The sequence below is a fragment of the Sceloporus undulatus genome, chromosome 5 (genome assembly GCF_019175285.1).
Source record: "Sceloporus undulatus isolate JIND9_A2432 ecotype Alabama chromosome 5, SceUnd_v1.1, whole genome shotgun sequence".
In the NCBI taxonomy this organism is placed as follows: Eukaryota; Metazoa; Chordata; class Lepidosauria; order Squamata; family Phrynosomatidae; genus Sceloporus; species Sceloporus undulatus.
In genome coordinates, this window is record NC_056526.1 from 39,029,884 (window position 1) to 39,046,803 (window position 16,920).

The following is a 16,920-nucleotide window of genomic DNA, read 5'->3' on the forward strand; positions in this document are numbered from 1 at the left end:
CTCAGCATGTATATTTTTGCCTGTTTGAGATGAATCACTTCATGACTCAGTTGCTCGTTGTGACTGTTGGACAAATTATGCTAATACACCCAAATATTTCAGGCTGTGCACTGTACGAATTCCTTTCCCTAGGACACATGCAGCCAAGCAACATTAGTGAATGGTCAAGATGGCAAAAGTTACTAATATGGAAGAACAAACAAACTAGGATATGATGCAGCAGTTTGCTTTTGTTTGAGTCTATATGTTAAGTCAAGATTCTGCCATCTCCTTTCTTAACCTTGGTGAGTTAATTGATTGAAAAACTACTTTTGCACATTGAACTCAGTTTGTAACAACTGAAGTAAGCTGGCGACAAAAAGTAAAAGTGGGAGAAGGAGAGAGAAACTGGCATTTTAAAAGCAGCTGAAAAGTGAGAAAATTAACTGGGACTGGTCCTGCCAAACCCTGACAGTCAAAAGGTATGAGGAATGGCCCTAATAAGGAGAATATGCATGGCCTATTGCTGGCTTGACTTAAAGGTCAGCAGTCCCCCATCAGAACCCTAGGAACTTCTCTAACTGAAGATTTGGTGGCAGAGCTCATTGGATGGGATAGATCTTTGATTCTAACAGCAAACTGTGATTGATCACATGGCTGTGTGGCATCTGAAAGCATTCTGCAGAACTGAGTCTCCACCTTTGAGAGAATAGCTGTGCCATGGAGAACAGACCCCCCACTTACAAGCAGCAGCCAAACATTGACCTCTTAAATAGTCCCCCCCCCCAATCCCCTTAACATGCTAGCTCTAAACCTGCAGAATGTATGACTGATGTATTCATGGATGTGAAGAAAAGATCCTTAACATATGGCATGCATAACACATCAGCCATGTATTTTGCCCATTGCCAGAGACAGAAATCCTGCCCTAGACTATCCTTTGCTCTCAGCAAGTAGTGAACTTCTTGTGTACCAGCTTCTCCCCAATGAATGCTCTTCAAATGTGCTGGCCTGCAATTCCCATTGCTGCTGGCCACTTAGGAAATGATGGGAGTTGAAGTTTGATTCAACACATCAAGAAAGTACCAGTTGACAAGCCTGGGATACAATGTCCAAGGGTAGACTAATCTTAACTGCCAGGCTGCTTGCTGTGGCAGAGAAGGACACAGCCCTGCATCTTCACATGGTAATGATCGTTTTACATAAGTAGCTTCTGTCTGGGGAGTGTTTGAAAACAAAACAAAAGGGAGGGGGGAATCCCATTATGTAACAAACAACAATTAGCATGACTAAAACAAATTAATAGAAGTAGATCTCTGGCACACTCCATAAGGAAACTCACATTTCTCATTTTCCTTATGAGGACATGGAAGCCCCGGAAGCTCTGGGGTCTAGTTAGCCAAGTGAGTTTTATTAAACTAATAAAACAGCAAGAATATGAAAGCAGCAATTAAAATATGGTTTTCTACTGGGGTTGAAGAAATGCCTCAAAATAATTTTCTCAGTTCTTTGCTTGAATAAATGAAAACTGTATTTGCATCTCATTGTACCTTGTTGCCAAGAAGGGTGCTGATGGCTCACAAAAAAGTAACAGGAAGAAGGGAGGGAAGACTTAGGCTAGCAGAGACCAAGAGAGAGAAAACATACAAACATAATGCACACTGGAGTGCCTGAAAGGTCAAATCAAGAGTTTTGGCTCTCTGATAAATAAATGTTGAACTTGGATCTTGGGTGTCAGGATTAGGACCAAAGGAATTATGCCTCAAGTAGCCATGGGCCACCTCCTCAAAGCACTCCTCTTAAAGATTTCCTAAATGTTTCTAATTTCACTTTACATACTAATTGCTGAACTGGCTGGCCATTCATATATTATATCACCAAAAAAGAGGATAGAAATGTGCATAAAAGTTGCATATGCAATGAATGGATATGGAGCTAGAAAGAATACCAGTAACTGTAATTTAAATAGAAGTACTGTATGGTACATACCACCACATTAGTGAGCAGGTGACCTGTGTATTCCTATCCAAGATTTACTGACAACTTGCCAAAACTCAACAACACAGATCACTGTCCCTTTCTCCTGATTCATTTGGTTACCAGTGACATGGCCAAGAACACCTTTGACAATTTCACCTCTGAGTATGAAGCTTTTGGGTAGGACATTGAAGGGGTTTGAGACACAGGTAATATTCTTGTCAATTCTACCAGTGAAGGATAGAGCACTACACAGGGACAGGAAGATACTAAAAGTGAATGAATAGCTATGTAGATGATGTAGACAGGAGAGATTTGACTTCTGGGTCACTGTCTTCATTTCTTAGAGAATTACTGGCTATAGATGAGATGTGCCTCATGAGGACTTGGAAGAATGTATTTGATAGTAGCATGGCAGGTCAGATCAAGAGGGCTATAAACTAAATCCTTGAGCAGGTGGAGATGATAGCTCAAACATCATGCCAAAGACAAGCTCTAAACACAAGAAACACAAGTGAGAGAATGGAATCCAAATAAAAATTGACAACAGATTAATAGATGAGAACAAACAAAGCTTAAAATGTCTTTACACCAATGCAAACAAGATGAGTTTGCAGTCCTAGTGCAGGAAGGTAAATATGACTTTATTGGCATAACAGATGCCTAGTGTGATGACTCCAATGATTGGAATATTACAGTTGAAGGGAATAATCTAGCAATGGTGAACCTTTTTTGGTTTGCGTGCCAGGGGCAGGGCTTCTGCCCCCAGGGAGGGGACCATGTACCAGGGGGCGAAACTTCTGCCTCCAGACGTGGGGCTTCCATGCTCCAGAGATGGGACTCCCAGGGTGGGGCTTCTCCCTCCCCCCCTTTACCCAGCCTCCAGCTGTCTTTGACACCACTTTAACTGCCCTGGCTCAGTGCTAGGGAATCCTGGGAATTGTCATTTATTGTGGCACTAGAGTGCTCTGTCAAATGCACAGCTATAGAATGAGGGATACATGGCTCAGCAATATGACATGCAAAAAGAACCTTGAGATTATTGTTGATCATAAACTGAACGTGAGCTAGCAGTGTGATACTGCGGCAAAGAAGATGAGTGCTATTTTAGACAACATTAATAGAAGCATAGTTTCCAAGTGGAGAGAAGTAATACTTCTGCTATATTCTGCACTGGTCTGGTCTCATCTGGAGTACTGAATTCAGTTCTGGGCATTTCATTTTAAGAAATTGAGGAGTTTATCACATGAAGTTTAAAACTGTATCAAGCGCCCTGGGCTGTGGCCGGGATGCTGGATGGAGGCAGGGATTATCACATGCTAAATCACCATCTGCCATCAGCTCGGGTCCAAGCCAGGTCTCAGACATGCTCCGCCAGCACTTTTTCGAAAAAGTGCTGGCAGAGTGCAGCTGGGACCCGGGCTGATGGTGGATGCCGATTAGGTGGCAATTTGGCATGTGATAATCCCCACTTCCATCCAGCATTCTGTCCGTAGTCCAGGACACTTGATCTGGTTTTAAAGTTCATAAACTCCTTAGGCTCAACACAAACTGAAGTAATAATCCAGTTTGAGTCCACTTTAACGGCCCTCACTCAGTGTGAGGAAATCCAGGGAATTGTAGTTATTGTGGCACCAGAACACTTTGACAGAGAAAATTAAATGTCTCACAAAACTACAGTTTCTAGAATTCCCTAGTACTGAGCCAGGGCAGTAAAAGTGGTCTCAGACTGGATTATTTCTTCAGTGTGTTTCAGACCATAGATACAGTGGGGCAGGTTCAGAAAAGGGCGATGAGGATAAGTGATGTGGAAAACAAAACATAAGAGGAAAGTTTGAAAGAGCTGGACATGTTCACAGGGGCATCACTAGGGGGTGCAGGGGCTGTGGGCAGCATCAGGTAACACCCTAAATAAAGGTGACATTGCTGCTCCGCAAACATCTGCCTTTGGGCACAAATGGGCTGTGGCATTTGCCTGAGTCCCTTTTAAATGTTGAAGAGATAGTGTGAATGGTGCAAGGCTCAGTAAACGGAGATAGGAGAGGCCCTCGGTTTTTCAAAATTAAATTTAAATTTCCAATTTTTTAAAAAATATATTTTTAAATATTGCTTGACAAGACAGAAAGCAGTAGCAAAAGAGGAAGACCTCATTGTAGGTGGATAAACTCAACCAAGGAAGCCACAGCCCTTAGTCTGCAAGACCTAAGCAGTATGTCTGATGATAGGATGACTTGAATGTCTCTCCTTCATAGAGGCGCCACTCACCATATGCTGAACTCTGCTTGACAACTATTAATAATAAGACAACGTCATACAGAAAAATAATGTATTACCGTCTATTACCTACTAGCCATGAACAGGTGTTCTAAGACATTCCAAAGGCCACCTGAGTGCTTCCTTGCAAACTACACAAAGAAGAGAAAAGTCCACCCTCATTACTCTGAGTAAAATCAAAAGTCAACAAAGCAACAAACTTTGCATTTAACAGAAGTAATATTTGCACATTTTCATGGCTGAGCAGCGGCCTGAAAATTATTTATGAAACTTGTTTAAATTATTCTGAAGAATTAATGAATTTGAGAATATGACAAAGTGCATATTGACCACAGTTCCCCTGAGAGAACTGTGATGGGAAAACATCTCTTTTTCTTTCCTTCCCTCTGTCTCTGTCATACATACCCATCCAGCTCAGTCTCCACTGCTGCCTTCTTTCAACTTTCTGCTGAATGTCAGGGATGTACATCACATTAAACTATTTTAGACACAATTATATATTGAGGAAACCATTAGCACAGACTAACTTTAGTGACCACAAATTAGCACTGAAATATTAATACTTTATATTTAACACTTTAATCCTTTGCCACTCATCAGCACAGTAAAAAGCACACACTTCTGTGTGCATATTAAAAATGAGTCAGTCACAGGCCCTCTTTCATCCCCATAGATGCTAATGGGAAAACATCAGACCCATTCCTCTTTTGCTAGTCAATGAGCCTTAAAGTGCTCTTAATATTGGCTTGGTTGTATCCTATTATTGTTGTGTACCTTCAAGTAGTTTCTGACTTATGGTGATTCAGAGATGAATCTATCATGGGGTTTTGTTGGCAAGGTCTGTTCAGATGAGGTTTGCCATTGCCTTCCTTTGGGACTGAGAGTGTGTAACTTGATCATACTTTACAGAGAGAGAGAGAGAGGATGGAAAGGAAAAACCAGACTGCATCAAAGATCAGCTCATAGTTACCAGAGGAGAAAGTGCATGTGCCAAGACTGGAGAACTGTTTTTTAAGGTGGGAGAATTAAACATAGGCAGCCAACTGTTTTTTATTTTATTTTATTTTGTTTTGTTTATTTGCAAGTACTTGCAGAGTGAGGGCAAATTACTTTCCCCATCCATTATCACTGGAAAGATCTTTGAACATAAAGAAGTTTATCGCACCGGGTTCTCGGCCCGGCCCAGCAGGAAACGGAAATGAGTGGGGGACGGATTTTACTGCACACACCCGTCCCTCACTCGTTCCGTTCCCCCTCTCTTCCCTGCCCCTTCCGTTCCAGAGGGGACGCTTTTTGAGAACTGTTCAGAACAGTTCTAAAAAATTTCCCCCTCTGGAACGGATTAAGAACGGAAGAGAGGGGGAACGGAACGAATGAGGGACGGATGCGTGCGGTAAAATCCATCCCCCACTCATTCCGCACTCGGCCCTGCTCCTTCCATTCCGTTCTCAGAACGGGTGGAAGGAACGCAGTGCGATAAAGTTCAATGACTCTTAGAAATCCAGTGTCTACTTAGGTGTTTCCAAGCATTCATTGTAACTTGCTTCCAAGGTAAGTGTGCAAAGGACAGATAGCAGATAGCCTTTATTGTTTTTAAGATGCTCAAGAGCAAAAGCTGTCTTCATATTTCTGAGTGCTTGTTTCATCATTTAGTACGTTTTCTGAGGAGCTTCATCTACATAGGAGTATTGGTGGTTCAGTTCTGCCAGATCATTTCAGGAGGTTTTAGTCCTCCCTGCCTAGTTTTCAGAGAGGAGGGAGAACAAGGCCTTGCTCTCCATTCCATGTACATATGAATGGGAATCGAGGATTAGCACAAGGACTTTAAAAGACGAACCACACCATAAAAATGCAGCCAAGGGTTCCTAGTGCAAATATCAGAAGTTATATCAGGATGGGATACAGCAACAGTTGGAATTTTCCACTCTGTTTCTCACAGTGTTTGCAACAAGTTTTTTCATGTCTCAGGAGTTAATTCTTTGACACATTTTGATGGCCCAGGGTGATAAATGATTAACAGCAACAACAACAACAATAACCACAACCATTCTGAACTGTATTTGATTTTTAGCCAAGCAGTACCTGAGCATCATGTTCCTTAAGCAAGATATCTCCTGTTTTTATTAGTAAGTCATGGCATTCAATGTATATGAAACACAGAGGGATGAAATAGTTCCAATATTTGTGAATTTGCAGCATATCTGTTCATTTTAAAACATACAAGTTCAATGCAGATCAGGGAATAGGGACGTTACATGTGCTGGATGGGATTACACTCCTCCTGAAATCTCAGGCTTGCAGCTTGGGTGTGTTCCTGGACTCAACTCTGAGCCTGGATGCTCAGGTTTCCACAGTGGCCAGGAGTGCATTTGCACAATTAAACGAGTTGTACCCATTCACTGAGATGTCAGATCTGGCTGTGGTGACACATGCCTTGATTACGTCCTGTCTGGACAACTGTAATGCACTTTATGTGGAGCTGTCTTTGGAAACTGGAAACTTCAACATGTTCAATATGCTGCCATCAGAATGCTGACTGGGGCCAGTTATAGTGTATAATTTTGTTGTTAAAACAACTTCACAGATTACCAGTTCATTTTCAGCCACAATTGAAAGTGTTGGTCATGACCTATAAAGCCCTATATGGCTTAGGTTCAGACTATCTAAAAGACTGTGGGGCAAAACAAATGGCCTGAAGTGGCAGCTTGACACCGCCCCTTTCAGTGCCAGATCAGGCCCATTGCAACCACACACCATGGACCCAATCTGTCACTCTGCTGGCTCTAAAAAGATCAGCAAAATGATGTTCCTTTTTAGAGTGGCAAACTTTCCGGGTTTCTTTGGTGCAGCGCTTCTAAATATTGCACTAAAGAAATGGCATCACTCCGCCCACTATGCAGCTGGGTGGGCAGCATGATGCCAGCATCGGGGCAGAGGTGGGCCATGTGACGTGCAGTTGCCGCATCCCCACTCCACCCTGATGCTGGCATTTATCGCTGATCTGTTTAGCCCCTGGAGAAGAGAAGGTTAAGAGGTGATATGATAGCCCTGTTTAAATATTTGAAGAGATGTCATGTTGAGGAGGGAGCAAGCTTGTTTTCTGCTGCTCCAGAGAACAGGACCCGGAGCAATGGATGCAAGCTGAGATTCCACCTCAACATTAGGAAGAACGTCCTGACAGTAAGGGCTGTTCAACAGTGGAACAAACTCATTTGGAGTGTGGTGGAGTCTCCTTCCTTGGAGGTCTTCAAACAGAGGCTGGATGGCCATCTGTCGGGGATGCTTTGATTGAGATTTCTTGCATGGCAGGGGGTTGGACTGGATTACCCTTGCGGCCTCTTCCAGCTCTAGGATTCTATGATTCTATCTCCCAATATGAACTTGCCAGAGCTCCAAGATCTTCAGCCTTGCTTGCTGATGATAAAAGAGAGCCTTTTCAGTGGCTGCTCCCACCCTCTTGAACTCCCTTCTATGGGAAGCAAGGTTGGCTCCCTCCCCATTTTCCTTTTGCCAGTAGGCAAAGGCATTTCTGTTTAAGCAAACTTTATTGGGGATGCTTTATTTATTTTTTAAAACATTCAGTTGTTTTAAAAATGATTTTAGTGAACTTTATGAGGTGATTTTAATTATTTTTAAATTTTATTGTACACATTTTAATATACTATTTCTGGAGGCTATCTTGGGTTCCACTCTGGGAGCAAGGCAGCATAAATAAATACATAAATTTTTATTTTAAAAAAGTTCCTCAAAGTAACTCCCTGCTCCACCTAATATCCAGCTCCTTGTATTTCTGTGGCAGGCATGGAGGTGGAGGAGGAGAGGAAGGAGTTCTCTTCTCTAGATGCCCTCTTGGTTTCTATGTTGGAAGCAGAACATCCTTACTCTCCTATCCCAGCCTATTTACTTTCTGCCATGCAATTCTTGCTACCAACTTCATTCTTAAATGCAACACTGTACTAGTGAAGTAAGTGAAGCCTTGGACCTGGTATTATAAGTGGCAGGGATATGAATGCTGTTGCCTATCTTTTGTAGGAGCAACATTTCAAATTTAGATAGCAAAGTTGTTATGTGCCTCACAGCATACTTGAACTTATGGTGGCCCTATTTTTTAAAGATTTATTCAGAGGAGACTTGCCACTGTTTTTCTCTTAGACTGAGAAATTGTAACTTGTCTAAGATCACCTAGTGGATCTCCGTGGCTGAGCAGGGAATCAAATCCTGGTCTTCCAAATTTGTAGTCCGACCAGTACTTAAACCTCTACACCACACTGGTTTGATAGCAAGATTACCAACAGAGAAAGCTTCATTTTATTTCTTGATCACCTGTCCCAATGATTTGTCTGCTTTGTTGTGAATAAAAAACATGAAGCACAGTAATCTGCATGAGTTCTGGTTTCTCTTTTCAGCTTGTGGTTTTTATTATTTATCTACAGGGACAGAACAAGGATCTCCCCCTAACGGAGTCATAAGTTGCTCTTCCTGGCCTTACTGTGTGAATCCTCTAAACCTTCCTTATGAGGACAGGTTAGAATAGGTACAGTACTTTTCTAGGACCTGGTGGATTCTGGGAGCTATAGTAAAAAAGTAAGCATTTCATGCTCAGGCTGGTAGATCTATCTCCTAGTTTGTTTCAATTTGCTTAACAACTTAGCCTATTTTGTGCCATTGTTGTTGTTAAGTGTAGGGTGAGAGACTTCCAAGAAATCCTATTATTAATAGCCCTGTTCAGGGCCTGCAAATTCAACCCTTCTGTAATACAGTCTTCCTTTTTTCCTACTGTCTTCCAGTAGCAACCCTTCTGGAGCTTCTCTGTTGCCCTCACATTGCAACTGCTTATGTGGCTGTTGTTCCCTGAAAAGAATGAATGCATCTTAATCTGGTGCCTCCATTTTGGCTAGCTCTACTAAATAATGTAATCTCTTCATAGAGATTAGTTTAGTTTCTTGATGGCATTGCTTTTCACTTCTCTGACACTATCAAACCCACTCACCACACTGTGAGATTTTTTGTCATGTGTTTCTTCAAAGCAACCGTATTGCCTGCTATGCTCAACTATGTGCTGTCTTCCTCCTAGTAATGGGAGACTCCAGCTGTCTTCTCAGACATCTTCATTGGAAGAATCTACCATACCACCCACAACATACCTGAGTTTATGTGGTTTTTGGAAGCTAAGCAGGGTTGGGCTTAATTAGTTACTTGAATGGGAGATCATCAGGGAATACCAGGGGTCTTTTGGTAAGGTTAGGAAGGAATCTTGCTGGAAACCTTGGAGAGCAGCTGCCAATTAGAGTTGGCAAAACTAGGTTGGATGGAGCATTGATCTGACACAATATAAGGCAGCTTCTTATGCCCTATTGGAAACTATCCTTTTCAGCAGGGAGGAAGTGCTTGATGTCATGACAAAGATTCAGGGGTGGCAATTGTAGTAGAATTGACGATGGAACATACTCTTGTTCTTCTCATATCTTTGCTAGTTTAATGAGCTGACTTACAGTCACAATTATCTCATGATTATAGTACTGTTGCAAGTCATTATGCATAGTGAAGAAATTGCTCTTTAAAGCTTGATGTCGTTCAGAAGGCATGCACAGGGAACAAAAGAAGCTAAAGGGCAATGAAATTGCTCTTTCTCTTAGGCTGCACTGTAATATATTTTGACTTCTATCCAGCTGAATGGAAGTTGAAAACCATTCTTTTTTCAGAGTGTGTCCAAGGAGAGGAGTAAAATGGATGAGCTGAAAAGCAGAGGGCCTGAGGTTTGTCTGGAGAGATAGCTTAGGACTTCAAAGTGCTGGGTTGACGTTGCCTTGGACTAGAAGCCTGCATGCTTCTTTCTGCCACCCACAATGTCTGCTCAAAACAGCTTAGTACAAACATGACAAGAGTCAGAATATTCTGACCCTCTTCGCCCTTGTCCAAAAGTACCATATAAACCCTGCCATGGATTTTATTCAGCTTTGAGAAGCAAGAACAGAAAATAGTATTGCTACAGCCTTTGTTCCCATTGGATTCTTATAGCCAAAAAAGCTAACTTTCCTAAAATGTTGTGTACTTCTGTGCACTCTTTTGAGTAAGGATCAGTTCTACATGCAACACTACAGAAGCCTCTTCTAGATCAATTGAAAGAAGCATGAGCTCTCATGTAGCTCTGTAGATTTTGCAAAGTTTTGCTGTTTGTTGTCTTTCCCATGTCCACCAATTCCATTATTTTAGACCGCTGTTTGTTGCTATTTCTTGAATTTACACTAGGGCCTTTAAATAAAATGAACTGGATTTGTTCAAGCAGTCCTATGGTTTGAAGGGTAAACTTAATTTCTGAATTAAAAAAATATTTTTAAACAAAAGAATTATAGAGTTAAAGTGCAAAAGTGGTATCACTAAAGCACGATTTTGCTATTTTTTTTAAAGGGAGGAGAACAGAAGAGAACATGTTGTTCCAATTTATCTCAGCATTTAAGAAAACCCATTTGTGTGTGAGAATAAAATGTTGTTACTGATGCTGTGAATTGCTAGAAAATAGTCCAGGAAAAGAGAAATTTTATTTTGATTTTTAAAAAAATCTTGAGAACTACAGCTACAAATATCACAAACTTCTGATATATTTGTCCCATCGGGATTTGGTTTCTTTGGACTGAGAGCACACTGGGGACTCATGATGTCTCTGTGATGTTTTCATCTACAAATACAATACCAGACAAAAGTTGGGAGAAGTTAGGGATTCTACAGGATGAGGAAATCCTCTCCTCTTTCTCTGTCTTCCCCCTCCTTCCCTCTAAATTCAGTCTGCCAGATGCTTTTAGGTATTTCTCTGACCCTTCATCTCAAGACACACAAGATTAGTGTCTTGCCTCAAAGTATTGTGGGGTATCACATTCCAAAAGATGGATATAGATTCTTCTATCAAGAGATCACCTCCTCTTATTAACTCTTATTGAAGAAACATCAGTCCTGGACAAAGGAAAGGATAGCCAGCATGCTGAATCACGTGTATGGTCCATGATCAAACCCTTCTTAACCTTGTTTTGGATGAGATAACTACATCCAGCTTCTCGGTGAATGGCACATCTCTCTTCCAACATCCTCAATACCCTCATCATACATCATGGCTCCATATGAATCTCCTGCTAAAGCATGAATTGAGAGTAGTGACAAGGCAACTCAGTGGAGACAGCACTCTTTTTTTCAATGTCTGAATCTGTACTTGAACAGATTTTGAATGCATTGTATTTACTTTAGCCAGAGCTCTCTTGAGTGCAGCCTCTGTCATCTGAAAACTTTAGCAACACTAATATATCTTGGCAAGGCAATAAAGCATTTTGGATGTGAATGTAGGCAGCTTTCCATTTACAGCCAAAAGCCATCCCTGCGGCTTCAGCAATGCCTGTGTTATAAAGGCTACTACGTTCTTATTTGTTCCTTAAGTCTAATTAAGCAAAAGCTTTTGATTATGGAAGAAATAAATGAGATTCATCCTGTGCTGTGTGAGTCTTTCTCTACAATATCTATCGAGACAGCTGTTCCATCTATCCAGCCTCAGGGTGCAGCAATAAAGCAGTCTAATACCATTTTATCTGCCATGACTCTGTCCTACAGAAACCTGGAATTTGTAGCTTGGTGAGGCACCACAGATCTCTGACAGACCAACCCAAATACCTCACTGAACTACAAATCCCAGGATTCCACATAATGGAACCGTGATAGTTAAAGTGATGTTAAATTATTTTATTTTGGGGGATACATCCTGATTGCTGCAGAAAGGAAATATTTTGCATATTGAAGATCAGCCCTTTTGAGAATCAACTGGTCAAAGTCTTCTTAATTGTTTAAGATAATTTTATATGAAATATGTGAAATGTTTTTAGATTGCTGATTTAATGGTTTTATGTTAGTGGAATGAAATATTATAGCTTTTATATTTTATCTGTCTATCTGTCTATGCATGTTTGAAAGCTGTTAGAGGGAAGAGATAGAAATATTTGGAAAAATATGTTTGGATTTAAAAGAAAAAACAGTAAGTATGTAATGTTCAATTTGCTTAGAGGTATTTTTAAGTAACATCATTACACTTACACACAGGACCTTATCGCACACACAATTTTAAATGCTCTGGGGACGGAAGAAGGACGCTTGTGTGTGCGTGCGTGCTGCAGAAAACGTCCAGTCCTGATGGGTGTGATTTTTTGCTGACAGTCCGTCAGGCAAAAATCACGCCCGTCAGGACTGGACGCGAATAGGTGCGCGCTGGGGGACAGAACAGGGCCTCTTGGAGGACGTATTCGTGTGCAATAAACTCCGTTTTCTGCAGCACGCATGCGCACATGAGCGTCCTCCTTCCGTCCCCAGAATGTGTGTGCAATAAGGTCCTAAGAATGTTTTTTGCCTGTATTATGTTTTTTTTTTAAAAAACACCCCTTTTGTGAACAAATATGGTGACTGCAACTCTTTATGCAAGAGAAGGAGATATGTGGCCCTCCAGATGTTGTTGGTGTTCCAGTTTCCATGATCCATTGGCCATGATGACTTGGGCTGATGTGAATTGTAGTCCAACAACTTCAGAGCATGTGGTCATATATTCCTCACCCTTGACTTAATGCTTCAGACAGCCATTATATAATCAATGCATTGAGACCTTGCACTGAGTCTTTAAAATGGTCCCCTGCAGCCATTTTGTACAACTCAGGCGTTGAACCAAAACTTTCCCCTTATGAGTATGGTTTCTTTCTCACTACAAAATGGGATCAGATTGGGGAGGGAGTGTGATATTTGTATAAAATATTTGCTAAAATCTGAGGATGCAAAAATAAGACCAGAAGAAACTTTTTTGAAATGTTCAGAGAGGTAGTTGTGTTAGCCTTTTTTAGCATAAAGAGAAGAAAAGGATATTGGGGTGGTACTTTTAAAATTAACAGATTTATTTTAGCATGGAATTTCATGGATTGTGATTGATAATACATGAAAGGTAATGTTAAATTTGATAATCTTAAAGGTGCTACAAAACTCTTTGTCACTTTTTTGAAAGCCAGACTTGATCAAATTACATTCTCCCTAGACAGGACCGCTGGCCCACAATGTTTTCCTCTAGTTGAGAATTTTTTCTACTCCCAAGCTTTGGGTTAGGTATAATGTAATGGGCTGATTTTAAATTTTCTGCCTTTGGCCAAGTGATTATCCCAATAATTTATTATTGAGTCAAGGGGATAATATTGCTTTTAATATTATTGTATATGATTTTCATTGTTTTTAATGCATTTATGTTTATCTGTAGGATTCCTAGAGTGTTTGGATGAGAAAAATGACATTTGAGAAATGGAAACAGCAACATAACTTGCTGTGTACTTACAGGAAGCCTTTCCAGACCTATTCACTGGAGTCAAAATCACTGCTGTAGAGACTGCTCTGTCTCAGCATGAATCCTGCTTGCTTTGTTCTTTGCAGTGCCAATTTTGTTTTTGTTATGTGCCTTCAAGTTGTTTCTGACTTATGGTGACCCAAAAGCAAGCACATCACAGGGTTTTCTTGACAAGATTTGCCTTTGCCTTCCTCTGAGGCTGAGAGAGCATGACTTGCCCAAGGTCACTCAGTGGGTTTCCATGGCCAAATGAGGATTCAAACCCTGGTCTCCAGAGTCACAGTCCATCACTCAAATCACTACACCATGTATACCTATAAATGCAGGGTTTGAATGAGGGATAAAACAGGATGGAGACAGAAATGGTGGGAATGGGAAGAAAATCCAGTAGCTAGAGTTGGGATTGCCCACAGTTTACAGGCTTTGATTTTGTGCTTTTAGCAGCAGGCATCCATGCAGAAATGTAGCTGGCAAAGATATTTTGGCATGGAGGGAAAGAGATAGGAAAAAGGTTCACATCTGTACATTGGATTTGCTATTAAAGTCACTGGAACAGTGAAATAATAAATAAAAGTGGCTACATGACTGTAGGATATTCAGTCCCAGTTATCTAGGACGATACTTGGCACAAAAACACAAAACTGTCTTGAAAGATAATATTTTTAGCATTGCTTTGTACTTTACAGCCATACTTTATGCTAACTAGAAATTAAAATAAGCAAATAATGTATTTTCACTCATAACATAAAGAACAAATGTATTATGGTATATTTGTAATAGAAAAGAGGAAGGCTGCATTACAGAAGGATAGACTCAATCAAGGAAGACCCATCCCTGACTTTTCAAGATCTGTGCAGGGCCTTTGATGACAAGGTGACTTGGAGGTCTCTAATGCACAGGGCCACCATAGATCAAAGTCAACATGTCAGCAGTTAACAATAATCCTTTTATGGACCCAAGCAGAGTTACAAAAATCACCTCCAGCCACCCTAGCTGGGGTTGCTGTGGACTGTAATCCAAAAATAACCTTTTAAAGGCTGTGATGAGACCACATTTGTTCAGAGGCTCTTTGTGATAAGGAAGCTGCAAGGCTGCACCAAAGGTTTGCATAAGTCCTCCTGCTGTTCCACTTTTTTTTTGTTAGCCCCCTGCAGTTTAATAGTAATTACATGAGGACAATTAACACACTGAATTTTGCAGATTGCAATAACAGAAGGGGAAGGAGGTGGGGAAAAGATAAATCTAATTACTTGCCCTTAAAACTAAAAGTAAAACCATTCATGTTATGAGAAATGGATGTGTGAATTAAAGCCACTAGAAAAAGAAAAAGAAACCCTCGCAAGAAGGAAATAAATGTTATGGTTGGAGACATTTCTTAGTGCTAAACATCTGCTTCTGTGCTCTTGTCTTGGGCATGCAGAAAGAGATTGGCTATAAGGTTGGCTCCCCAATCCTCTGGATAGGTCCCTCAGCTCTCTTGAAAAGGCGACTGATTAATTGCTCATTTTGCCAGAGGATTCTCTAAGGCAGGAACTAATGCTCTAATGCTGATTACTTCAATCAGTTAACAGGGCAATTCAAACCTTCCCTCCTATCATGTCTTTCTCAATGTCTCTCTTTCTCTCTCCTCCCCCTACCTCCCTCTTTTTGGAATAATTCTGAGATTTCTACTGCTCTTTTATGACAAGGTATCTGCCATTTGCAAGTTTGACAATCACTGTTTAATCAGCTAGCCATTCTGTTGAAACTTAACTGGCATTACACCAAAATCCATTTGTTGACTTACCTCACTGATCCAGTTCCTCCCCAGTCCCACTTAAAAATTCACCATCAGTGAGAAATGGAGAAATGCAGCTAGGCGTTTTCTGTTTTGTCTGATCCCCAGTGCAATGAAATCCCTTGGAAGTCTCCAAGAACCTAGAAGGGATAGCAAATTTATTTATTTAATGCTGTTTATTTTTCAACAAGTCCCTCTGAATGTCAAGCTTAACCATGTAAATAGTGCACCATTATAGCTGTGAACAATAAAAGGATCAAAGCAAAGCTCCCCAAAGTGAAGGACCATATGCTTCTTTGAGATACATCCTCCATAGTATCCACCTTGGTCCAAGATACACTGTGACGTCCAGACCCGTAAAATGCACTTATAATTACAGAATCAGGGTACTGCATTAGTAACCCTGCTCAGAGGTAACCCTGCTATGTAAGGATATTGTTGAAAGTGGTGGGGGCAAAAAAGAGCAATTAACATTATCAAAGGATTGGAGCAATTCCCCTATGAGGAAAGGTTCCTTTGGGTATAATTCAGAGACAACATGGCCATGTTAGTCTGTTAATCAGTATGCAAACCTTAATTGTGTGAAAAAAGTTGTATCACGAGCTTTCATAGACTTGGTCTACTTCCTCAGATGCATGGAAGTTCACTCCGTGCATCTGAGGCGGTAGACCAAATCTACAAAATCTCATGCTGCAACTTCTTTCTTACAGTTAGTTTAAAAGGTGCTGCAAGGTCCCTTTGCATACTGATATGTTTGGGTATGTTTAATTTAGGAGGAAAAATTACTATGGGGAGACATATGAGAGTTTTGTTAAGTTAGCTATAGCATGCTTAATTCATAACATGAGAACCTGGGTTCATGATGAAACTGAACAATGGGAGATGCATGACAGAGATATTTCTTTTAAAACATGATTACTGTTTTTGTCCCATTAGCCAACACACCACGGCTAGCAAGCTGATAGTGGCATTTGTGTGTCTTCAAGTTGTTTCCAACTTATGGTGATTCTAAAGTGAACCTATAATGGGGTTTTCTTGGCCACTTTCTTCAGAGGGGGTGTTGCCATTGCCATCCTCTGAGGCTGAGTGTGTGTGAATTGCCCAGGGTCATCTGGTGGGTTTTTAGATGGCAGAGATGTAATTCAAACCCTGGTCTCCAGAGTCATAGTCCAACACTCAAACCATTATATGACACTGGCCTTGTAGTAGCAGACACGGGTGTAAGTTGCACTGTTTGTGGAGTGATTTTTTTAAAGGATAATATGCAATGGTTGTATCCAGCTGACAGTGACATAAGCAGAGTTACACACGTGGGACCATTGTTCATGCAGTAGCTTATTAAAATACACACAACAGTATGGGGCCATTCAGATGACCTTTTACCTCAGTTTTTACCTGGAGGTTTTTAAATTTGACAAGTTGACAGAATATGCACACAGTGCCACCAGGTTTTTTTTTTTTTAAAAAAGGAGGGGGGAAAGCACCCATTCGATTGGCCAATGGCTGTAGGATATGTTACCTTTGACAAAAGCGAAAGTGAATTTGATTGACAACAGAGGAGGCT